This window comes from Giraffa tippelskirchi, chromosome 1 (assembly GCF_054371585.1).
Source record: "Giraffa tippelskirchi isolate mGirTip1 chromosome 1, T2T-mGirTip1v1.2.pri, whole genome shotgun sequence".
NCBI classification, from domain to species: domain Eukaryota; kingdom Metazoa; phylum Chordata; class Mammalia; order Artiodactyla; family Giraffidae; genus Giraffa; species Giraffa tippelskirchi.
In genome coordinates this window covers 194,655,409-194,681,064 of record NC_137275.1, presented here as the reverse complement: position 1 = coordinate 194,681,064, position 25,656 = coordinate 194,655,409, and the positions used below count along the sequence as shown (strand labels likewise).

General features: G+C 42.9%; 1 protein-coding gene across 14 annotated transcripts in view; it reads right to left on the bottom strand.

Moving 5' to 3' along the window:
• The window catches only part of NTRK2 (neurotrophic receptor tyrosine kinase 2), a 386,793-nt gene that overhangs the window by 200,365 nt on the left and 160,772 nt on the right, over positions 1-25,656 (bottom strand). The gene's annotated exons all lie outside the window — the stretch shown is intronic.

The window sequence follows — 25,656 nt, the reverse complement described above, 5'->3', positions numbered from 1 at the left end:
CCACTCAAATCAATTCAGTCCAAGAGCATGTTCTTTGATCCAAGATATTTCAGTTCCCTGAAGGGCTTTTCCTTGGATAACAGTATCAATTCAGCCATGATTTTTAACCAACTGTGAGGAAAACTGGAAGGGCAGACCATCGGAAGGGCTGCCCTTGACTTGCATGTCTATATACCTAGAGATGCTTTTCTGCCTCATATCAACCTGTTTGGGCTTCAGTATCTGCAAAGTAGCCATTTTATTAATAAAATTCTTGCAAGCTGTCAGCTCATCTTAACGATCTTATCTTCACCATAAGGCTAACTCAAAACGCGTTGGCAAAAGGTTAGAACTATGGTGCTTGCTCAAATAGTAAGGAACTCTTATTTCTCTATGGTTTCTGCTCAAAAATGGCCGCCTGATGGAATGGGATTCAGCGTTCTGCCTTGGCACAAGGCAAGAGATGTTAAATTCTGCCTTATGCTTCAACCCCAAGGGCCCTCTTATGTTGCCGGAGCTGCTTCATCTTGTCAATGGTTTTGAGTTGTATATTAGATGAGGATTTGCCACCCCTGCACAGGCGACTCCAAAATTGCCTCAAGCCAGCTCTATAAGCCACGACTAGGAAGAACAACAAGTAACATGACTTTTACATATTAGATTTTTCAAAGTACTTACACATACATGATTTCAGAACTGTTTCCCACCATCTGACCTCCCCAGGTCAACCTTAGGTGCCATTACCTGTGCGGCTATCTTCAGCGTGGACAGAGCCATGATTTTGCAGGACTTTACAATATGACAATCACAAGGGATGTGGGAGGAGGACAGCTTTGATTTGTAGCCAACCTAATGCGTCATCTGTGGATTTTAGTGGGCTTATTATTATCTCTATCTGAATCTCACAGTGGCAAATGCCAGAAAAATTATCCCATAGTTCTGGCACCTGACAGACACACCCTTGTTTGATGTGGAAAAACCCACAGTTCCAAAGGCAACAATGGCTCCTTTTAAAGCCAGGCTAGTTTCACCGACAGGAAATAGATCAGCACACTCCATCTTGCAGTGCTGGGTCATGCACAGATGAACACTGAATAAGTCTACTGTGATGATTGATAAGGATGACAGGGCAAGAGAGGAGAGGTGCCTTGCAGCAGGCCAGGTGCTCAATAATTGCTGATTGATGAATGGTAACAGCTATTAAATGCCATCCTAAAAGATAACTACTCTTGAAAATATACCTAAGTTAATTCAAACTCCCTGATAAAATGCCTGTGATTGAATTGTGCAAGTCTTTCTTAACACAGGCATGCCTGGAGCAGTGGGAAGAAATACATAAGTAGTTGTTAGAGGTTTCCCTTGCCAAAGGAATACCACTTACCCGCAAGAGAAGACTAAGCAGTGTCCAATAGTAAATTATATGGGGGCTACTTGTTCATAAATTATTAAGAATTTCAAAAATGTTGACAGCAGAGCATCAAACCAAGAACACAGCCTTTGGTGGGGGACTTGTATGAAGACACAGATTCACTCCCATGAAGTTGGTCCTGAGCATGAGTAATGGTTTGTATGTAATGTTACAGTTATCCTTCTTGTTATCTGTAATTGGTGGACTTCTGGAGTAACAGACAGCCTGACAGGTGGACAGACCTAGTAACCTGAGTCAGGAAAGGTGGGGTCAACTGCTATCTTGGTTCCACATGAAACACTTCCCTCAAATAAGAAATGGAAGATGAACAGGAAAACTGGAGGAGTCCCAGAAGCTCCAGGCAAAGTGTTGACCTTGCTAATCAAGGGGGAAATGTGATTAGGAGTTGATGTTACCCGATGGGCTCTAAAGTCATTCCCAACTTGTGAAAAGAGGCTCAGTGAACAGAGGCTCAGAAGTTAGCACTCACTGAAGAAGTGTTAACCCTTTGGGGCTCAGGTCTGATTTCCCTGGAGGCAAGCACCAGAGCACCCCAGGGTCGGCTAGCCTGGAGACCTGTTATCAACGTAGAATCAGAAACCTGCCATTTACAATTTTATTTTGACCTGATTTCATTTCTTTTTTTAGGTTGGATAAACACAGGAATGCCCAGCTAAATTTCCATTTCAGACATTCAGGAAATAATATTTTGGGTAAGCATTTCCAAATCTGGCAACTTTTTGATAGGTTCTTGATCGATTCTGCCTCCATATTTTATAAAGTTCTATTAGAAAATGTTGACTTCTCCTAGCTGAGCTAGAATTTGAGGGAGGTGACAGTATAATACCACAGGCAGGAATGGCCCCAGTGACTATAGTCAAGCTGCCCAACTGGAAGGGAAACTCAAAAGAACTAAGCAAAGGAGACACCTCTGTGCCCATCCTCACCTGTCAGTGGTTCTCAACCTTCCTTGCACCCTGGGATCCCCTGGGGTGTTTTAAAGACACTGATACCAAGGTTCTGTACCCCAGAAATCCTTATTTAATTGGTCTGAGAGGTAGTCAAAGCAGGTGGAATTTCAAAAGTTCCCCAGGTGACTTTGGGATCGACATGTACACAACGCTATATTTAAAATGGATGACCAACTAGGAACTACTGTATAGCACATAGAACTCTGCTCAATGTTATGTGGCAGGGTGGATGGGAGGAGAGTTTGGGAGAGAACAGATACATGTATATGTCTGGCTGAGTCACTCTGCTGTGCACCTGCAACTACCACAACATTGTTAATAGGCCACACTGCAATATAAACAATTGTTTAAAAGATCAGAAGGAGAAAAAGGTACAAAATGCCACCATGAGTAATGTTTTTCCATCAAGTCAGGCATTTATATATGTGAACATATTAGTGGATTTTTTAGAGAAATATCTTCTTGCTTTTGGACTGACTTTGCAAATGAGGCACTCACATTACTAGATAATAGTAGCCATATGAAAACAGAAAACAAGTGAAACTGAAGTCATTGCTAAATATAAATGGAGTATTAGGCTCTTCTAATTATTATCAGGAAGTGAAGTGAAGTGAAAGTCGTTCAGTCGTGTCCGACTCTTTGCGACCACATGGACTATACAGTCCATGGAATTCTCCAGGCCAGAATACTGGAGTGGGTAGCCTTTCCCTTATTCAGGGGATCTTCCTAACCCAGGGATCGAGCCCAGGTCTCCTGCACTGCAGGCGGATTCTTTACCAGCTGAGCCACAAGGGAAGCGCAAATAAAGTCTGTCACGGTTTCCACACTGGGGTGGGTAGCCTTTATAGTAAATAGCTTATATATTGCTTCTTGTTTCAAAATGTAATAATTTTAGACATGAAAGTTACCCGTCACTGGTGAAAAGTCTGGACTACATTAACATTGAATAAAATATTTATTGTGATTAAAAAAAAAGAAGAAAGTTCCCCAGGAGAGAACTATTGCAGTGAAACCCCAGCGGGTTACTGGATTTGGTTCATCAATGGATGTCACTATTAAAATATCAAGTATATATATCTTCCAAACAGAGGGTAAGAAATGGATTGGACATCCACTTAACCATCTACAGAAGTGATCATTTCTCTTTCTTTTTTTCATGTAAAGTGCTAAAAGTGCAAGCTTCAACTTAGAATCAGTTGGTACCCAACCACATCCCTAGATATTTGCGTTGACTTAATCTGATGTGGGTCCCAGGCAAAAGTATGTTTAACAGCCCTCCAGGGATTCTAGCCTACAGTATGAGCTGAGGACCACCTCACAGAACAAGGGCTCTCAAGCTTCATAGTGCATCAGAATCCCTCAGGGAGCTATTAAATATGCAGAATTCTCCTCACCCCAAACCACCATCCCACCATGAGTAGGCACTTTAACAAGCTGACTCTGCTGTAGCAGGGGCAGTGGACTTCTCTGCCGGAGAAGTCCTCCCTCACCCAGCCTTGCCTTCACAGGACCCAAGAGAGGCGAGGGGTCTGTTTTGGGGCTGGAACAGTTACTGATATCCCTTTATGGTTCCAACAAGAAAACCAAGGATTGGGGCCAATCCCCCACATCCTTGCATGAAGCCAGAGCCATGGACAACAATGTGATATTTTCAACACGTAAACTATCTCATCATGTGCTACAACTGGGCCTTCTTTGGCTGTTTCCACATTTCCCTGATTCTGATATGGTGCCTCAGGTCCCCCATCACCTCCATCATGTCTTACCTATCCTTTCAGGGTCAGCAGAAATGCCGTTCCCCATGAATCCTTCTCTTGATCTCCACAAAACAAGAAATTGTGTCTTTCTGTTCACAGTATCCCTGTCGTTGTTTAAACCTCTTGAATGGTGTCTTATTCCATCTTGCTCTGTTTCTTTTGTAAACTTAAAATTACCCGTGAGATTATAAACCTCTCGAAGCCATGCCTCATCTCTCTGTATCCCTTTAAAATGCCCATCATTATTGTGTAAATGTCAGATGCTTGTGTACTAAATTAAATTGTGATTGTTGCTACAACATCTCAAGCCCATAACTAAGTATCCATGAAACCTATTGTGTTCTCAGTCAAAGGGACAGCACCAAAGTTAACAGGAGAATACAGGAGGATCTGAGTTCATTGAATTTACATTCTGAATAACAGCATGCAAGGAAAACGCCTCTCTCTATTTTTAAAACGTTCTCTGGACACAACCACAAATGAAATTTCTGCATCTTTTGGAGTTGATTAGGATGTTACCATGAAGAATTATTTACAAATTCTATTTTCTGAGATTGTAAAAGACCTTCCTGTTTGAGCTCAAATAGTTTGCTTTCTTAGAGCTGTATCTTCCTTTAAGCCTGGGACCTACACCTACTCTCCCATTCACAGAGAAGAGCTTGTGAGAATCTAAGTTTACGTCCATCTTGGGATGTCTCTTGATCACACATTTTGTTACTTGGCCTAATTCCCAAAGTTTCCCTTTTCCCCTTACAGTCATTGAAAGTTCTCTAGAAATTGTTGTGTGTAGATGCTGGAAACAGAAGGATTGGATTGAACTCTGGCTGTGACGTTTATTAGCTCTATGACCTCAAGTAATTCAGTGGAGCCTCTGTTCCATCTCTGAAAAATGGGGATAAAAGTAGTACCTACTATGATTAGTATCTACTACTTCCATCCTATCTCATAGGAATGTTATGAGGATTTCAGGAGTTGGCATATGCTGACCACTTAAAAGTACTGCCTAGTACATGGTATGGCTTCCAAGGTGGTGCTAGTGGTAAAGAACCTGCCTGCCAATGCCAGTGCAGGAAATGTAAGAGATACGGGATCAGTCCTTGGGTCGAGAAGATCCCCTGGAGAAGGAAATGGCAAACCACTCTAATATTCTTGCTTGGAAAACCCCATGGACAGAGGAACATGGTGGGCTAAGTCCATAGGATCGCACAGTCAGACATGACTGAAGCGACTTAGCACGCAAGTACATGGTAAGTTGCCTCTCTTTGACTCTGGGAGACTAGATGCATTATCTTTTCTTATTGGCAATGAGTATACACACGCGCACACACACACACTTTTAACTATAGGTTCACACATATACAAAACAACATATAAACATGAAAGCAAAGATTAGGGGAGAAAACTAACAAAACTCAATGCTAATAAGAATGTAAGAGATAAGCATACTACATGCCTTTGGTGTGACTGCAAATTAGCCAATATGTCCAGAAAGTAAATACTGTAAGGTCTTAAAAATATTAAGACCTTGTGATTTAGAAACATTATGTCTGTGAAGTAATCCTAAGGGGAAAAACCCAAAGATATGAACAATGGTCTAGGCACAAAGATGTCCATGACAGTGTGTGTTTTAAAAAAGAAATTGGAAATTATTTAAATGCCCAATACTAGGAAATGATTATAATCATTAAGATTTACTCACATGATGAAATATTATGAAGGATTATGGTTTACTCACATGATGAAAATTATGAAGCCATGAAAAATGTTTATGAGATGTGTTAATTCCATGAAGAAATCTTTATAATACACTCTTTAGTATATAATAGAAAATAAAAACCATCTATATGCTTATATATGATTGACCCTTGAACAGCATGAGGTTGAACTTCATGAGTCCACTTATATGTGAAGTTTTTATAATAGTCAATATTACAGTGCTTCATAATTCCTTGTTGGCTGAACCCAATGATGGGGAACCACAAATATGGAAGGCTGACTATGTGGAGGCTGTTCACTGGAACAGAGGGTCAGTGCCCCCAATCCCTGAATTGTTCTAAGGTCAGCTGTATAGCATTATTTCAGTAACGTGACAATAATATAGAGAGATAGGTTATTGAGGGGAAAAAACTAAAATATTTCTGGGTGGCAGGAGTCTTGTATCTCTTTGTAATTTATGCAGTTTTTAAAAACAGAGCATAAGGATTTTAAAAATCACTTGGGAAAGGACATAAAATAGAATATGGACATCAGAATTAAATCATTCATTGTATAGAAATTTCAAAATATTTTATGTGATGTTTGAAAAAGCTTTAGATTTTAAACCACTCCTACCTGAAATAGGGTAAGAGCACATTCATGAAATAACCTCTCTCATTTATTGCATGACCTTTCTCTCTTGTAGGCTAGGATCTGTTCAAAGAAAGCTGAAAAACAAAACAACAGCAACACACATACCCCTCAGGCTACCCAGTAAAGCATGAAAGGGAGTAAGGGGAGTAATAAAAAGCCCAGTTTGCTTCAGGTTTATGAGCTACTTATTCTCATCACCTTTCTAACCTACACTGCCAAAGTGGAAACATTCATGAAGACTCATAAACCCTCCCTGGTTTAGCTGAAATGAGATGGTGTAGGACCTTCCAGGTGTAGGACCCTGCACACAGAGGTGAAGGGCACCGGGACTGACAGGAGCTCTCTCTCAGGAAGGCTTGAGCCTAGAGAGTGTGATCCCAGGATGGGGCTGGGAAAGGTAGGGAAACAGACAACGGTGGGGTCTGAATGCACAAAGTGTCTCCTGATCTGCACCCACTGCCAGAGCCACTGTGTGTTTTCATATTCCACATAAATGACATGAATCCCATAATGCCTTAAATCCAACTGCAAGCAGGCTAGGTGAGGAATGTCTACTGCTGAGGGAGGGGGATCTAAACCACTCCTATTCTAGAGAAGTGACAGCCCAGCTCTGCCCCCAGATGTTTTTGATAGCACATTCCCAAGAATGATTAGTGTTGTCACCCATTGATAGATGAGATGCACAACACCTTCACATTCAGTGAGAGAAAAAACAGTCCTTGCTATCTCTTGTGGAAAGGCAATGGCCATCCAGGAGTTCCAAGTACAAAAGAAAAATATGGAGCTTAGTGGAGAGGATTAAACTGCTTCATCCATCAAAGGCAAAAAGAGAGTCATAAATCCGTGAACAATCCCAGAAGGCATCAGATGGACCCCACCATCCATCTTGGAATGTCAGAGAGGAGTGCGTGTGGGTCTTTGAGATGCACCTCCATCACAGCCTCCTATCACACTTGATCTTGATCCTGACAGCTACTCAAGCCACGGAGACCAACCACAAGATGATTTAACAAATCTGATCCTAAGAAGAACTTGAGAGCAAAATCAGCTGGGCTGTTCCATTCGGAAGAAGCAAAGCCATGCTAAACTATTGGGTAGCTTGCGTAAGGCAAAAATAGCATCTAGGAGTCCGTGGAGGAAATTTTTCCCCAAATGTGCTTAGTTTGACTATTACATTATTTAATAAATATTCTACATGACCTGCCAGTGTTTTAAAATCAGGAAATTTCATGTAAGAAATACCAATTTTTGGTTTTTCTTAAAAAAAAAAAAATGAAATGGACAACCCTACAGAATGATCCACAACCTGTCTGCAGAAGTGGAAAAGTGACACCCTTTAGGCAGAGCACGCAGTGTGGCCAGGAGTCCACTGCACAGATTGATGTATTTGCCTGGACCCCATAACAGGCAATGAGCCCACAATCCCTGAACCACTGGTGATATCAGTAAATATAACAACTGCACATTTCATTCTGCCCCAGCTTGTTGAATAGACTGACAGACATTTTCTTCCTTCCCTTTCTTTGAATTTTACTAGCCAAAAACAAAAGTCAACCAATTAAAAAATTTCATTTTTTTTCAAGAAACAAAAGCATACTGAGTGAGAGATACAAGAAGGATAAATCTTTTACTGGGGGCTTACTAATGAGTCTTTTGAGTTCTCTTTGGAACAGGTAAGAGAATTCATCTGTTTGGAGGGGAGGATGGAAGGTGGGGAATTTTCTCTAGAAAATCTTCTCCTGAAGCCTGAATCTCTCTAACCACAAGCAGAATGAGGGAGAAAAAGCAAATCTATGGAAACGCAAAATTTTCCTGTCATATGAATAAATCCTAAAAGATAAATTTTTAGCTTCAACATAGAACGAAGTTATAGCTTTTTGACAAATGATGTTCCAGGTTGCCATGACAACCGGGCCTGTTAGAGGTGTACATAGAAAGGCCTGCCCATAAATCAGAACGCTTTAGGAAGGGGTTAAAACAAATATTTCTAGACTATTCCCAAGTGGTAGTGCCAAAAATGTAATTATAGACATTTGTATCAGTCTGCCATAAAGCATGACAGCTCCAATTTTACAAAATGTTAATTAAAAAAATCTATTAAACCCATGTCCCTCTGAGAGAAATTAATATCACACCTAAGGTTGGGAGTCAGTGCAACACAGAGGCTGTGAAAATTGGGATGGCAGACTCAGAAAGAGGGGCTTAGAAGTAGACTAGTCCATGAGCAGTTTAATGAAGAGTTTGTGCTAGATCCTGATCCTCCAGAGAAGAAACACTCAGATCCAGATGACAGTGCTGAGAGCTTTCTGGAAGCTTGAGAGAACTCCAAAAAGTAAAGATTTGGAGATGGAATTGGAAAAGAAAAGCTGATAGATGGAAGTTAAGCTCATCTGGAAACATGCAGATGAAGCACCTAAGAATCATTCAATCCAGGAGGATGCGATAACAAGCAGGAACTTCCAATGAGGTCAGGAAAAATGAGAGTCAGCTTAAAACCAGACACTGGAAAAATGCTTCTCAAGTTAAAGGTCATAAGACTCCATTCCAAGGGTCACAAATTGGCAGCCTGAGGCCAAACTGAGTCCAGAGAGAAGTTCTCTCTGGCCTGCACAGTGTTCTTTTTAAAAATGTACAGTGTTTGCCAACTTTTAAAAATCAGGAGATTGGACATAACATTCTGACTTCTTCTCTTTAAAAAGCAGATGATTTGGCAGCAACAGGCCTGGATTGCTGTGTGGCTAGTGAGCGGAGCTGGGATAGAAAGCATAAACTCCATGAGGACAGGAATTCTCCTCGTTCAGTCCTTGTCCTGAGCAACAAGAACAGTGCAGGGCAGGTAAGAAATGTGAAAGGCACTCAGGAAAGTTTGAATGGGTGTGGACAGCAGCTGCCATCTTCTCTCTTTACGTAAGACTCTCCTGAGGTCCCTTACCCAACGTGCTACCTGCCTAGCCCCTAAAGTCATTTGAGTTTTCCACTTTGCACTGTAAGATTTTTATTTAGTTGGGACATCATGACAGGAATTCCCCACAGAACCCGCTCTCATGGCCACATGTGCAGGCCACTGAAGCAAAATGACAATGCAGTAACATTCTTTAAGGACTTAAATCATCCAAAAACAAGCTTCCCTTGTAGGTTTGGCATCAACTTTCATCCTGCAGGCAGAAAGCAAAACTAAGAGACTTGCCACAAACCTCCTTCAGTGCTTGAAACAGAGCAAGCAACACTGATAGATTTGATCATTCATTTGTTCATTCAACAAACACTGAACCACTTCTAAGTGTTACTGGCCATGTGATATGTCTCTTTAACCTTGATGGCCAGAGATTTAAATTTTTATTAAATGAATGAATGAGTAGTAGAAATCACTATAGATAAGAAATTTATTGTGAATCTACTATGTGCTATATGTGTGTGTGTGTGTGTGTGTGTGTATAAAGTAATCCTCAACCTTTGTGTTTGAAATTCTTTTCCCTATTTTGTAGAAAAGGAAGCTGAGACTTGAATCCACAGCATGGGTAGAACAGGAATTCGAGCTTAGGTGTGCTTGGCAGCCACACTGTGTACAATCCATTATGCTACCAACCTTTCAGCTAAACTCTGTTCTCAAGAGGAGTGGGTTCAATAGTCACCTCCAAAAATATTTTCATTTCTAATCCCTAGAGCATGGGAAGGTGATCTTATTTGGGAAAAAATCTTTGCAAGTTAATTAAGGATCTCAAAATATCATCTTGGACGCAGGGTAGGCTCGGAATCCAGTGATCATTATTCCTTTAAGAGGAAGAGAAGACACAGAGATAGAGGGAGAAGAAGGCTTTGTGAAGACAGAGTTTGGAGTGAAGCATCTATAAGCTGCAGGACCCCAAGACTTGTTAGCAACCACCAGAGGCTGGAATAGAGGCAGGAAACCAACTTTCCCTCTGATTCACTAGGAGAAACCAAGCCCGCCAACACCTCAACTTCAGACTTCTGGTCTCCACAACGATGACAGAATGCATTTCTGTTGTTGGAAGCCACTGAGTTCATGGTAATTTGTTGGAGCAGCCCTAGAAAACTAATATGTTAAAATATTCCTGGTCCACAGGACTGGAGAAGGTCCCCCAGAAAACTCTGTCTGTACTGTTCATGGTGAGGATTATGCTGCATTTGGGATCCTAAAGCTTTACTGGTCATCTTTACCTCAGAAGCTCCCTATCTTTGATGAAGCCTTTCAGCCTGAGGTCCTACACAGCTGTATCCAGAAACTAGCTCAAACCTCAACAAAAGTGAACTCAGTTGAGAGTTACATATACTTCCTTTGCTTCTTTGAAAGCACAGCGAGTACCTCTGTCAGGAATGGTATGTGGTCCAGGGCTTTGGAGAAATTCAATTTAATGCAGCAAAAGAGGATCCACGCTCTCAGACCAGAGGATCAAATAAGGCTTGATAACTACTATGTGAGGATGAAGTGAAGTGATGTGAAAATCGCTCAGTCATGTCCGACTCTCTTCGACCCCATGGACTATTATAGTCCATGGAATTCTCCAGGATAGAATACTGAAGTGGGTAGCTGTTCCCTTCTCCAGGGGATGTTCCCAACCCAGGGATAGAACGCAGGTCTCCCACATTACAGGCAGATTCTATAGAAGGCATGAATTCTGTGTGAGCTGTTCTGGGGAAGCTCCTGGGAGAAAGAAGGGAATCTGTGGTGGATCCTGAAAAAGGACAAGAGTGAGTATAATCATCGTGTTGTTGTTGTTTTAGTCACTAAGTCCAACTCTTTTGTGACCCCTTGGACTGTAGCCTGCCAGGTTCCTCTATCCATGGAATTCTCCAGGCAAGAGTACTGGAGTGGTTTGCCATTCCTTCTCCAGGGGATCTTCTTGACACAGGGATTGAACCTGAATCTCCTGCATTTGCAGGTGGATTCTTTACTGCTGAGCCACCAACAGTGGTATTATTTACTGAGCACCTGCAATAGGTCACACACTGTGCTACTTACCCGCCATAAATTTCCCATGTATTTCTCCCAGTCACCCCACAAGCTAGACATTTACTTCCATCATTTTCTTGAGGGGAAATCTGAGACTCTGAGAAGTAAATGCCAAGTTCAAGTTCACCCAGATAGTAAGTGGGAGGACTCAACAGTTGAAAGTACAGGTGGTGGGAGAAAGAGGCTCCAACCATGTAGAGTAAGCATCTTGGGAAAGAGGAACAGAGGTGATAGATAGGGAGGGGATGGCTGCAAAAACAGACTGGAGAGAGAATTACCTTTGGAGAGCTTGGTTTTGATCTACTTAACTGTGTGAGTGCCTAGAGGTGTGTGAGTACAGGACCAACCAGCACAAGTCTGCATTTTGGGAGGAAAATAGTGCACTCAGGGATGAAAGCAAGAGGGTGAGAACACCCATTTGCTCCTCTTAAGGGCCTTATGGGAGGCAGGGGTGACGGGAGTGACAAACACAGAGCAGGTTTGAAAGCCTGGGGAGCAAGACCTGGCTTGATTTCAGGACGGCCTTCAAGGGGTGAGGCCAAGGAAGTTGTCCTGGCTCACCTGGAAGTTGGGAAGGAGGAGCCAGCCATTGACCACAGTAGAGGACACAGGACAAGGGCTGCGTGGGCTGATGTGGTAGACTCAAGTTAAAAAAAAAAAAAAATCTGATCTTTCCTTGCCTCTGGTCCCCTCAGACTCCAGCGATGTCTGGTTAGCAGATGGTGCTACAGCTTCTGCCTTTCTCCCTGCCTCCGATGGATTCCCTTCAAGGGGAACTGCTTGGAGTTTAGAGGGTATAACTTTAATTGAACACATGAACAGTTTTCAATTCTCCAAAGGAAATAGAGAATATTCTAAGTTTGAATCAGGAAAGATGTGTCTTATAAGCCCAGAACTCAGCACTAGGGGGGTACAGAGCACCCCAGACACTGCCTACGTCTCAGATATGAAGCCTCAAACCCAGTGTGAAAAACTTGGAGCTGGGAGCTCCTGGCTCGAGCGAGCCCTCTCAGAACTGTCTAGGGAGTCGCTGGTTCACAGCATCCTCTGAGTTTCTACTGATCTGCCCCTGCCTTCTCCAAAGAGCCATGCTGTCCTCCCTCCAGGTAACCTGAGAAGAAGGGACCAGCTGGGAGTCTGGAGCCAACACACCAAGTAGTCAGGATCTAAGATACTCCCAACTCAGCACCCCGATCTCTATAATCAGCATCTGGAAAATGTGTCAACAAACAGGGGACTGGACTGGAGGCAGAAGATCCAGGTTGGAATTCTGGCTTGACCTCTGCCTCTTTTTACCTGTGGGTTCACTGGGCAAAGTCACAGCTCCTTGTGGTGGGATGTGGTGGGATGTGCTGGGCATGGCTGTTGTGTGCCCAGCCTGGGCAACAGCCAGCACTTGTGTCTCTTTGCTGGAGGGCCACCCTTGAGCTGCTGGAACCCCCTTTCGTCTGCTGGGACCCTCAGCCAGTGATCGGGGGTACATGAATATGAAAGCCTAACTTCCAAATCTCTGGGGGACAACTTACACTCAGGGGCTCCCCCTCCACAAGACTTTGTCTGAAACCCTCTCCTGGGAGCCCCCATCCTGTCCTGCCTTCCCTACTCCTCCCCTGGGCAGCCCGGAGACTCACCCTTCATCAATCACTCCCATGGGAATCCCCAGGGCAGAGTCAGCTTCCAGGAAACTCAACCAAAAGACCAGTATCTGTTCAAGGCCATTGTGGAGGAACGGATCTTAAAAGCAGCGAACAGAATATTCAGCACAAGGGTCACAACAGGAAAAATCTGGCAAAAAGGCGTGTTTTGTTTGGCTCGTGGAGACTTTAAAAAATGTGAAGAGCCTTGCCAACATTTAAAAATTGGGAGATTTCACACAAAACTCCAGATCTTCCCTTGCCTTGAAAAACCAGAAGGTTTGACGACCGTAAGCCTGCATTCCTGCACAGCAACACTAGCTCGGGTGGGCTAGCTCTGCCCGTGCACAGGGCCACTCCACCTACTCATTCCCATGACCCATCTGGTCTCCTGAGTCAGTGGAGTTGGCAATCTATGGTGTAGCCCATAGAAAGCATTCAGTAAAGTCTGTCAAATCTGAACAAGGATTTTTCTTGACAACAATTCAACTCGAGCCTGGGGTGAAGAATTGTGTAAGAGGACGCCTCGCTCTGCTCCACTCCAGCTCTTTCCTCATGCCTGGCAAGGTACTTCCATAAACACTCTTCTGAAAGAAGCTGAATCGATGAGGAGAGCTGCCACCATAGGACATTTGTTTGACAGGGAACACAAAATGAAGTGAAATCAAGTCACTGGTAGTTTGGGGAGATAGGCAAGAAAAGCAAAAACAGGTCTTAGTTTCAGATGTCGTTTTATGTTGCCATAAATAAAAGGATGGCTACAGCTCAAAAATGACATTTTAAACATTTTAAAATGTTGACTTGCCCAGTTTGCACTTCTAAAAAGAAACATGTATGGTTGAAGCCCTTTAAACCAATATAACTGGTAGTAGGTCATTTAAAGAACTAAATATTCCCTTCAACTCTGGAGCCCAGTGGTCTAGCCAGGAGTGTACAGGGCACTGTCAGATGGGCACTACGCTTTAGAGAGAGATGGGAAGTGAAATCATCCTGTACATCACATAAGTGCAGGTCAGATAAGACTGCTCCTATTGTATGAGAGCACCCTGGGGACCCTCGATGTCAGGGAGCAAAAGTGATCAAGCTACACCCTGAAATCCATCAGTGCTCTGAAATCCACCCTTTCATTTGCATAAAGTCCATGCCCCCGTGGGATGCTCTAGCACCAATGACTGAGTCTGGTCTGTAGTTGTAAGGCAGACACATCCCAGAAGACAAGGAACTCCTCGGATGTCCCGCTGTGGCTCACAGACATCCAGCAGCCCGAAATCCCCCAAATCTATCCCAAAGCTCTGCCAACACCTGCTCAGAGAGAGTGGCAATCTGGGGTGCTTCACCCAGGCTTTCTTCCCACCCCTATCCCCTCAAAGCACTGCTTACTAGGCAGTCTGATGCTCCCGCAGCTTTCTTTGGCTTCTCCATTTTCTCTCGCACAAGAGTGTTTCCTGATTAAAAAATCCTTGCAGCTTTAATCCCCACTTGGCGCCTGCTTCTCCAAGGACACATTCTGCGTTCAAAACTTCCTCCTGCCTATATTCTGAAAAATCTGTATCCTCTACCCAATAATCAGAGGCTCCCAACTTTTGTGACATTACAGGAATCCAAAGAAAAAAGTACTTAAGATGACTATTCAAGGAACTGGATATGAAATTAAGATAAAAAGAAGGAAGGGAAGACAGCTTCTCAGTAGTTCCTCCATTCCGACAATTTTCTACTGAGAAAACGGGCAGGGAGATCCCCAGAACACAACCAGCTCATACCTCTAGGAATAACTCCCTGAGACTTTCCTGATTACCTGTCTTGCTCTGGAGTCCCAGCCGTTAAATTGCCATTTGAGGACGAGATATACAGTCCCTTGGAGAACAGCTGACCAAGAAGTCCTTTGTGGCCACAATAGAGACCACAAGCCTATCATTCTCCATATCCCAGACCTCAGCATTTCCGACTGTCATTTTGTGGAAAGGCAGAAAAGGGAAGTTCACTGCCTGCATGAAAATGTAAATGTGCCTGACAATCAAGGAAAGAAAGAACACAGCCAGACATACATACACACACACACACACACACACACACACACACACTTTATGCTGCTAAGAGGGTTAATGTTTTAACCTTCAGGCTGGTTATTTCATAATTCACAGCAAAATAGAAAAAGGGAGACAAAATCAGCAACATCGTTTATAAGCCCTGGAAAATGGAAGTTTCCAAGCTGTCATAAATAAGGATGGAAGCACTTGCCAAGTCAGAAAGTTGGCCAAGTTTGAATCCACTCAATCCTTATATCTTGGAGCTCAGAATGGAACGCCAACCTTTTGGGATTTGTAATAACTTCTTCTCAGCAAAACTTTTTGCTATTTATAAGGAAGTAAAAACAAAAAGTAAAAATACAATACAGAAAGTTTTCTAAAGGAGCATTAAATCCCAGTGAGCAGTGGGGAGGTGATAATAGTATAATGTACTGGAATTAACTTCTAATTTAATCAAACAAAGCTTAATATATGAGATATTCCTTTTCCTTGTGTGTGTGGATGTTTGTGTGTGTGAGAGAGAACTATTACATCTTTCCTTCCTTCCTTTCTCCTTTTCACTCACCTACCATCTTACTTTTTAAATACGTATTCCACCCAATCAATTGTAAATTTAAAATTTAACTGTTAAAATTAAAGAATAGATAAAGCATAGCTGTGTGTGTTTATGTTGGTGGAAAGGCAGCCAGAGGAAAATAAAAAAGAGGAAGGAAAAGAAAAAAGAAAGACAAAATAGGTACCAAGAGCTGGTACACCTTTCACAAATTTATAGTGGGTCAAAAAGAATTAGAACCACCAAGGTGAAGAGCAGAGGTCTGACGGCTCTCTCAGAGTTTGCAGCTGGGGGTCCCTCAAGAGAACAAAAGAGCACTGTCCTCAGAGAGTGAGAGCCAGAAGCATGAATTCCTAGGCAGACAGATCTCACTTGTGGAACCTTGGACAAGTTAACTTTTCAAGTCTTTTCTTCCCTCTTGTAAAGTATGCATGATAACAGTGTCAACATTGCAGACACTGTAACTGTATAACCATGGCCCAGGAGGTCAGAGAGGATGTCTGTTTTGCTAACTGTGGTATCTTCCCAGTGCCTGGCTCATGTCTGATCTATAATTGATGATTAATACTTACTGGATTTTGAATAGGATCTGGCTAAGATACAACAAGATAATGTATTAAAGAATTTATTGATAGTTCCCTGGTGGCTCAGATGGTAAAGAATCTGCCTGCAATGCGGGAGATCTGGGTTCAACCCCTGGGTTGGGAAAATCCCCTGGAGAAAACAAAGGCTACTCACTCCAGTATTCTGGTCTGGAGAATTCCACGGACAGAGGAACCTGGCAAGCTACAGTCCACAGGGTCTCAAAGAGTCAGACACAATTAAGTGACTTTCACTTTCACTTTTCACTTTCATAAATAGATCTCAGTGGGGGTGGTGTTACAAAAAAGAATTCACCCCAGGTGATTTCACATGAAGAGATGTAGGGATGATGTAGAGACATTTGGGCAGGTTAAAGGGACAAACAAGAGGTGACGAGTCCTGGAGACTGACCATAGAGGGAAGTTGTTTTTCCCACCTCTAGGGTTGAAGGGACAAAGGAGCTCACCAGCATTCAACTCAACAGTATTTAAAGCAACAGGGCCATAGAGAGGTAGCTGGCCTCCCCTGAATCCAGGAGCCTAGGTAAATGCAGAGAGAAAGCTTTGCTCTGAGTGTAATATCTGAATAGCCTGAAGCACCCTCATAGACTATCTATTATTACTATTCAGCAGTCCCTATCGTGTCTGACTCTTTTGGACCCCGTGGATGGTAGCCCACCAGGCTCCTCTGTCTATGAGATTTTTCAGGCAAGAATACTGGAGTGGGTTTCCATTTCCTCCTCCAGGGAATCTTCCTGACCCAGAGATTGAACCCAAGTCTCCTGCATCTCCTGCATTGCAGGTGAATTCTTTACCCACTGAGCCATCTGGGAAATAGACTATCTTAGTTCAGGATTCATAGTTCATGTTAAAAACCTAGAACTCCCCCAAAAGTCCAAACAGTGCTGGCACCTCTGTACTTCCCACCCAGCTCCAGGGTCTTTAGAGAAATTGCGTGAGCTTACCTGAAGCTGAATTCTAATCCATAAAGCAATCTAATCTACATTTTTATTTATCAATTCAGCAAGACTAATTACTGTAGGATGACAACTAGTAGAAAGAGATGAAAGAGTGGTAAACCAACACAAAAGAGGCTTTGCCTTTCTTCCTTCAAAACACAGTAAAAATTTTAAAAGAAGAGCGAGAGAGAATTGTCTGTTGATTAGTTTATGGTTGAGCAGAGATTTTGATTCAGTAAACACAGGCCCCGGGGTCTGTGGTATGTGAGATGGGACTTGACCAAATGACTGGAAAATTAGCATGTGCCCTTGGCAGTCTCTCTCAGTCACTGGCTGCAAACAGGACATTCAGGGACAGGAACAGCGACATGACCATGCAGCTCAAATGCTGCTTTGTCTTGTCTCTGAAGCAAGAAACCGCTCAGCCATCTCCAACACCTTGTCCCAAAGTCCAGATCCTCTCCATGGAGGTGGCAGGATGTGTTCTCAAGCAAACCTTCCCTTCACGTCCCTGACCCACATCTTCACTGAAATGGTTTCTCTACCTTCACGTATCCTGACTGGAGAGCTGTGCTTAGTTGCTCAACCATGTACAACTCATTGTGACCCCATGGACTGTAGCCCGCCAGACTCCTCTGTCCATGGGGATTCTCCAGACAAGAATACTGGAGTGGGTTGCCATGCCCTCCTCCAGAGGATCTTCCCAACCCAGGGATTGAACCCAGCTCTCCCACACTGCAGGCAGATTCTTTACCATCTGAACCACTAGAGAAGCCCAAAAATACTGGAGTGGGTAGCCTATCCCTTCTCCAGGGAAACTTCCCAACCCAGGAATCAAACCGGGGTCTCCTGCATTGCAGAAGATTCTTTACCAGCCAAGCTACCAGGGAAGCCCAAGTGACTGCTTCATATAAATAGGAAGTGGTCCAGATTCAGAGCAACAAGAAAATTCACTTCAGAACAATCAAAATCAACAAGTCCATCTTCAGGTACAATGGAAAAAAGGCAAACACACTCTGGGTGTTCAATAGCTAATTAGCAACGGATACATACTGGATGCAACTTCTGTTTCATAAGGTGAAATTTAGAAAGACAGTGTCAAGTTCACTACAGTGCCACATACTGTCAAGTCAAGACTGGCAAGGACTTCGTGAGCGGCATGAATTACTGAGGGAGACAGGTGTGGGGGATGGTGTTTACTGGGATAGAGCCTCTCCTGTGACTTCAATTAACCTTACAATTCTGCATCTGGACAACAATAATCTCTGCTCACTTGCTAGTGCTTGTAGGAGTGACCACTGGGCCTTGGCACAGCCCTGAGGGTGACCTAGCCACCTCGCTAGCCTCACTCCAGTCCTGGCCCTCCTCAAGGGCCCAGCCCAGGCCCACTAGCTCTTTCAAGCACTATCTCTCAGAGTTAGCCTGTGTGTGTGTGCTCAGTCACTTCAGTCACGTCTGACTCTTTGCTATGTTATGGACTGTAGCCCACCAGGCTCCTCTGTCCATGGAATTTCCCAGGCAAGAATACTTGAGTGGGTTGCCATGCCCTCCTCCAGGGGGTCTTCTGGACCCAAGAATTGAACTCACATCTCCTATGTTGCAGGCAGATTCTTTACCCACTGAGCCACCTGGGAAGCCCCCCAGAGTTAGTCTACCTGAATTCAAATCCTGGCATTCCCCCTCATTAGCTAGGTAACTTGGAACAAGCCCCTCATCAATCTGTTCCTCAGTTTCCTAACCTTTCCAATGGGAGCAATATTAGCATCTGCCACATAGACTGTTAAAAGAACCACGAAGCACTTAAAATAGTGCTTGGCACACGGCTGGAAACCCATACCTATTAGCCTGATACCTGTTTATCATTGGATCTACCTTTTAGATCCAATGATAAACACTGCTTTAAAAAGTTAGAAAAGGCAGTAACAACTGTAAAAATACCTTAAATTATGTGCTGGTAAAACTTCAGTGCCACTTACTTAAAATGATTTAATAAGAAAGAAAAGCCCAAATTACAAAATATTTTTATTTTATTTTTTTAATTAGTTTATTTTCTATTTTTTAACTTTATAATATTGTATTTGTTCTGCCATACATTGACATGAATCCACCATGTGTACATGTTTTCCCCTGAAACTGGAAATAGAACTGCCATATGACCCAGCAATTCCACTGCTGGGCATACATACAAAATATTTTTAAATAAATGAAATGTCATTACCCCAGGTGTGACCAATTGTATAGCCTGCTACAGCTATTATGAAAAACTACATCAGGAATCAGAAAACCCATTGCCTATAAACACTTGTTTCTAAAGGGACTTGAGACAAGTTTTTCCTTTCAAACAATCTTCTTAGCCAATTCTTGTGTTATTTTTATCCTTAGCCAAAGATTTTCAAATAGGTAATTCAAAAGTTAAAGATAATGGAGGAACCCCTTCAAATGATGAAAAATTACAACTTAATGAAGTAAGGACAAAAGAAGAAAAACATATTTGAGATATGACCTTCAATGCTTTTCTTCCAGAATCCTCAAACTGCAGAGCATCACTTGAACTCATTGAATAATCATAATACAGGCCCAAACTATGGCTTCCCTTGTGGCTCAGATGGTATGCCTGCAATGCTGGAAACCCAGGTTTGATCCTTGGATTGGGAAGATCCCCTGGAGAAGGGCATGGTTACCCACTCCAGTATTCTCACCTAGAGAATTCCATGGACAGAGGAGCCTGGAGGGCTACACTCAATGGGATCGCAAAGAGTCATACACGACTGAGTGAGTAACACACACACAGGCCCAGTCGAGTAGGACTAGGAGATGAGGGGACCGCGGAGATGCTTGTTGCAGGGTGGGAGCAGGGGGCAGTCCCACAGGCCTCTTCCTATCCCCTTTCCTCCTAACCGTACCCTGACCCCACACGCAAGGAAATGCTGGGGCTTGGGTCACTTTGAGAAAACAGTCCTTTGTCCTACACAGTTCTCAGTTTCGCTATCTGTAAACGGCCACAGTCAGGAGAATTAAGGCAGAGACTGAAAACTGACAGCCAGGGAGTAGTCCTGGAATGTTTTACATGGTCAGCATCCGCGTTCTGCAAAGGCATGAATTTGTAGCTGCTCTTTAAGAATTGGAACATTTTGCAATTAAAAACAAAAAAAAGTCTGCACAGCTGATATCTTTTGGTAAATAAAGGATCTGGCAGCACTGAGATCCCAGTTCCATAGGAACACAATTGACTGGTGCTAAGAACTGGTTGCCACCTATGTGCTATGAAGAAAAAGAAAGTAGGCTAAGGATATAGGATGTGATTGCTTCCCAGGTGGCGCTAGTGGTAAAGAACCCACCTGCTAGATCCAGGGTCAAAAGGATCCCCTGGAGGAGGGCATGGCAACCCACTCCAGTATTCTTGCTTGGAGAATTCCATGTATAGAGGAGCCTTGCAGGCTAAAACTCCATACGGTCACAAAGATTCGAACATGACTGAAGCGACTTAGCATGCATGTATTAGCATGCAGCATGCATGCAGGCAGGCCCAAACAGATCATGACCTCTTATTCTATCAAAATCAAATCTGACTGTGGTCAATATGCAAAAATCACCTGGGCAGGGAGAGGAATCTAGGAAGAGATTTAGGAGAACCCCTGAGAAAGCTCCAGAGTGGCATTCCCTGCTTGGACCTCATCCAAAATGACCCAAGGAGGGAAGTGCCCCTTCATGAGGACTCTGTTATTTGCACCCATGCAATTGCTGAATGACCCATACATGCAAGTGAGTCTGTGAACCCAGGGCATTTACGGAGGCACACCCAAGCACAGTGCAAACCCATGTCCTTTCAAGTATTAGTATTGGTTATACCCAGTACTTCTCCCCACGCCAAGTACATCATCTAGGTCTCATAGGAGCCCAGTGGGGAGACACTGCTACCATTATCCTCATCTCTTGAGGAATGAAGTCGTGAAGTAGCTTTCCCAAGGTCATTTAGTCTGCGAGCAGAGCTGGAATTCAAACTCGCAAAGTCTGCGTCCAGTGCCTACCACCTCAGATTACCATACAACTTTCAAATGACCATCAAAACCTATTCTCAGCTCAGCACATTTAAAAGTGCCTTAGAAAAAACACAAGTCACCAGCACTAAACGGGTTCTTTGAAAGGGGTCGGCATACTTGGCTCAATAAGTATGTATGACATCAGGTCATATTGTTTTTCCAATTTCTAAGTCGTCGATTTAGAGTGAAAACACTTACAAGGTTACAAGAAAGTGAAAGCAATCTCAAATGAATCAAAGCTGGGGACCTTGATTTTAGGTCCTATCTGAAAAGGGGAAAATGAGAAGAGACAATGTGGCCAGGCAGGAAATGGAGACCAAAGGTGTGTGAAGTACAGGCACCATGTTCACAGTTAAGATTCAGGATGGTACCTTATCTCCATGCCCATTTGTCTTCCTCTCTGTCTCCCTCCCTCCTTCATAGCACAAGTTATCAGGTTCATGTGAGCACAAAGTCAGTTAGAACGGAGGGACAGAGCACTGAGAATACCTCCTGTAGGGATGTGAGTCATTCCAAAGGACTTTCCCACAGGATGTTAAGTTTCATCTTTTTAATCCCTTAAACTTCTTGCTGTTTTTTAGGACTGCCTTTTAGCCAATGAAAATATATCTGATGCAAGAATCAATAAACCATAAATGTGCAACTCACATTGATTGAAATTTTAAAAATCTTTTTTAGAAGAGATTTATTTCAGAATCTACAGGGGTTTGGGACCCCCCCACACTCCAGTGACATTTCTCACACTTTTTTCTAACACCTTTAGTTTTGAACACCACCAACAACACATGAGGTGATGGTATGTATTTGAAGAAGGTGGGGGGTGGAAATATACAAGTCCCTACAGAGAATGCAAGACACATGGAGATGAATTACAAAACTTTATTGACTTGTTAAAAACATGAATGAATTCAGCAAGTACATTTATGGTCTATCCACATTGTTAAAACAGTACTTAAAAATAAAATAAAAATGATTATCCATTATTTACAGGGAATGTGGAAAAATGACTTTAAGACCTGGAACATTATGGGGAACAAAACAGGGCATGAGAATGATTCACAGGCTGCCTATATGGATTACAGCAAATGGATTTAAACATGACATGAGCGAAACTCAAAGATCTGTCTTTCTCTGGAGTCTCCTGCTATTTTTTTCCATTTCTTTCTTTTTTTTTTTTTTTGTATTTTCAGCTTCACTGAGGTATAATCAACAAAGAAAATTGTAAGATGTTGAAAGTGTACAGTGTGACAATTTGAAATACACATACATTGTGAATAGAACCTCTTGCTATTTCATATTTGTTTCTAGAAGCTCCATTCATAAATGGATAGTGGTGAATTTTAAAGGTGGTGAAAATCTCTGTTCTTTCCTTTACCTCTCACATGCTTATTTTTCTGTGAAACTAAGACTGCTGACATAGCCAACGTCAAGCCATCTTGGGTGCGCACTAATGACCAGCTCTAGGCTCCAAACCACATTAGCCTGTATTAAACTCAGGGTGATCTCACTGTCAAAATTAGATGGCTGGGAGGTCCCTTTGTCCCTGAAGACCAAAACAAGGAAATGGGCTAACTTGAGTTGAAAACTGCCTTCTCTGACAACTGTTTTCATATCACTTTCCGGATTAGGAAGTCTGTTAACTTAATTCAGCCTGGCAGCACCCCACAGAAAATTGTATCCTTGCCCTGTCCAGCAGGGTCCTTAACCTTCCCAGGTGCCCTTGAACAGACCTGTCATGGTTTATAGGCACTGTAGGTATGTGAACATAGCAGAATGCACTTAATGGAATGACTACTTCTGTACTAGTTTCCCCAGAATACAGTCTGCTGAGTGGTACAAGCCTGGGGGTCCACTGACCTTCACCAGCAAGGAATGGCACAGCCCACGTGGCTGAATGCAGCAACCCTGTGAAGACCCTGGAGTTTACGGAATCTATTACCTAGCCTGGACAAAAGAAGATGAAATGAGCCTCTATTGCAATGGGAGGAAATGAGATGAAAATCAAGGGAGGGGGCACTAGACAGAAAGCAATGGAGCAAGTGAAAGCATAAATTATCTTGGAGAGCTAGAGAAGAGTTAATACTGGTCCCAGTTAGTGCTTTGATTCCATTTTGCAATGAAAAAAAAAAATGTGTGCAAAGTAACCAATAGAGCAAATAAAAATAAATTCTCTGTCATGGAGTCAATTTAGAGTGTTGGAGAAAGAGAAAAAATCAGAGATTTTAACAGAATCAAGAAAAAAAAAAAGAGGAGAGAAAAAGCAAGAGAGCTTGCATCATGCTGGCCCTCACCCCTGGCCTGAATTCATGCCTGTACTCCTTGAGTTGTTTACTCATCCAATGGCTGAATCCTGATGGCCTCTGCTCAGTGTTGGGGGGTGGGGTGTAAGCCGGGTGAGGGGCGGGAGGAGAGTTCAGAGCCAAAAGTGAATCCTGGGTTCTGCATTGCAGGCTTGGGGCTGGGATTGTTCATGCCTCATCCCTATTCCTTACTCTTGGGAAGAAGATTCAGTGGGTCAAAATGAAACCAGAGCCTGCTGGAGACCAGGAGAGAAAACCCCTGAATCCATTAAAGTATGTGGAGATTCACTCCTCCTGTTAAGAGATTGAACTCCGTTAGTCTCAGACTGATGTATCATGCAATGACAGTGGAAGTTTATTCCTCTCTCTCTCAGCTGCCTGGGAGGGTCTCAGTGGGACCTGAATCAAGATACAGGACCTGAGACACACCTCTTGAAGAGGACACACTTGCTTTGCATTCACCAATGGGCTGTATCAGTACATTAAGGAAAACCAGTGAAGTGGGGCCGTGTGCTTTCCCATCTGAACCTGTGCTTTCCCATCTCTCGCTGGATACAGTGAAAGAACAATGATCTTGCTTTAAGACCAGAGTAACAAACTGGCAGCCCACAGACATGTTTTGTTGGCCTACATAACGTTTTAAAAATAACTGAGCCAACTTTTTAAAAATAGAGACATTTCACATAAAAAATCCAGGTTTCAAGTTTCTCTTAAAGAATCAGAAGGTTTGGAAATCTGGAGCGTCATTCCTGGGAGGCAGGAGTTGGCTGGTCTGGGTGACAGCCGCCCCTCTGGAGGGGATGATGTTCACTCAGCCGGCCCACGTTGCTCACTTAGGATACCTGCCTGGCACTAAAATGCTACATCCTTGTTTGAGGACGATGGACTTGATTTCAGCAAAACTGCTGCTTTTCTTTCTATAATGCTGGAAAAATGCATGCTATATCCCTTTAGGATGCTCAAAAAAGATTTCTTACAGGGGACATCAAAATCAAAGAATGAGAGCGGTGGTCTGGAGTACAGAAATGAGAAGTTGGGTTACTGATGGAGGTCTTCAGGGATTTAAAAAAAAAAATGAAAAGCAAAGAACACAAGACCAACTGAAACCATTTTCTAATAGCTTGATGTTTTCATTGTTCCCTAGGAGATGTCAACTGCTCTTTGACTGATTCAATGGCCTTATCTGTCCACTTTTCTCCATTTTCCCCAAAAATCTAGCTGTAACTCTTTTAGCTATTGAGGACAAATATTCTTTTTTTCTCCCTCTTAGGGTCTGAGATACTTATAAAATAGTCTTCAGAGAGTTTATTGCCTTTTTATGACTCCATGGAATAACATAAAAACTTAAAAAAAAAAATTGCACCAAATGGCCGATATTTAAGAACCCTGACCGTCCTGACAGCCTGTGACAGGCTCTCAGTTTGAACTTCATTTTTCTTTCAGGGGTCAGGATTTCTGCAATTAGCTGGCCTTTTTGTAAATTGACACCTTTGGGAAAGATCAAAATCTAAGTAGTGACAGGAACTGTCATTCAACAGTGAGCAAGAAAATGGGAATTCAGAGAATATTCAGACCTCCCCCTGCCCAGGGTCAGCTGCCCTCACACTCAAAAACCCTTTGGGAAACACAGCTTCTGTGAACAGCAGCCTATTTCTGCTTTGGGGGAACCACCCTTCTTTCAGGCGTGGGTACTGAGCAGCCGAGTCAAATGCTGTAATCCATAGGACTCCGTGAAATGTCCACGTCAAGCAATAACACATTTCGTGGCTAATGTAAAAGATACAGTATAAAGTATTCATCTTGGAAAATCTATTTATATCAACTGGTGCCTACATGGATCCCAGTTTGTTGAGATTAATGCCTTGGTTACACAGAATTCAAAACGATGTTTCCGAATATGTTGGACCAGTTAAAAATCTATAAAACCTTAAAGCTGAACTGCAAAACTTGAGTAACTATCCCTCCCGCCCCTACCAAAAGGGCTTTTTAAAAATGTCAGTAAGTTTCCAATTCAGCTGTGACATCTATGGGCAGGTGTGAACAGTCAGAGCCAACTGTGTTTTCAAACAAGATGCTCCAGGCCTGGCTATGAAGTTCCCCCAACAGGAAAGGTGTGAGGCAGGCAA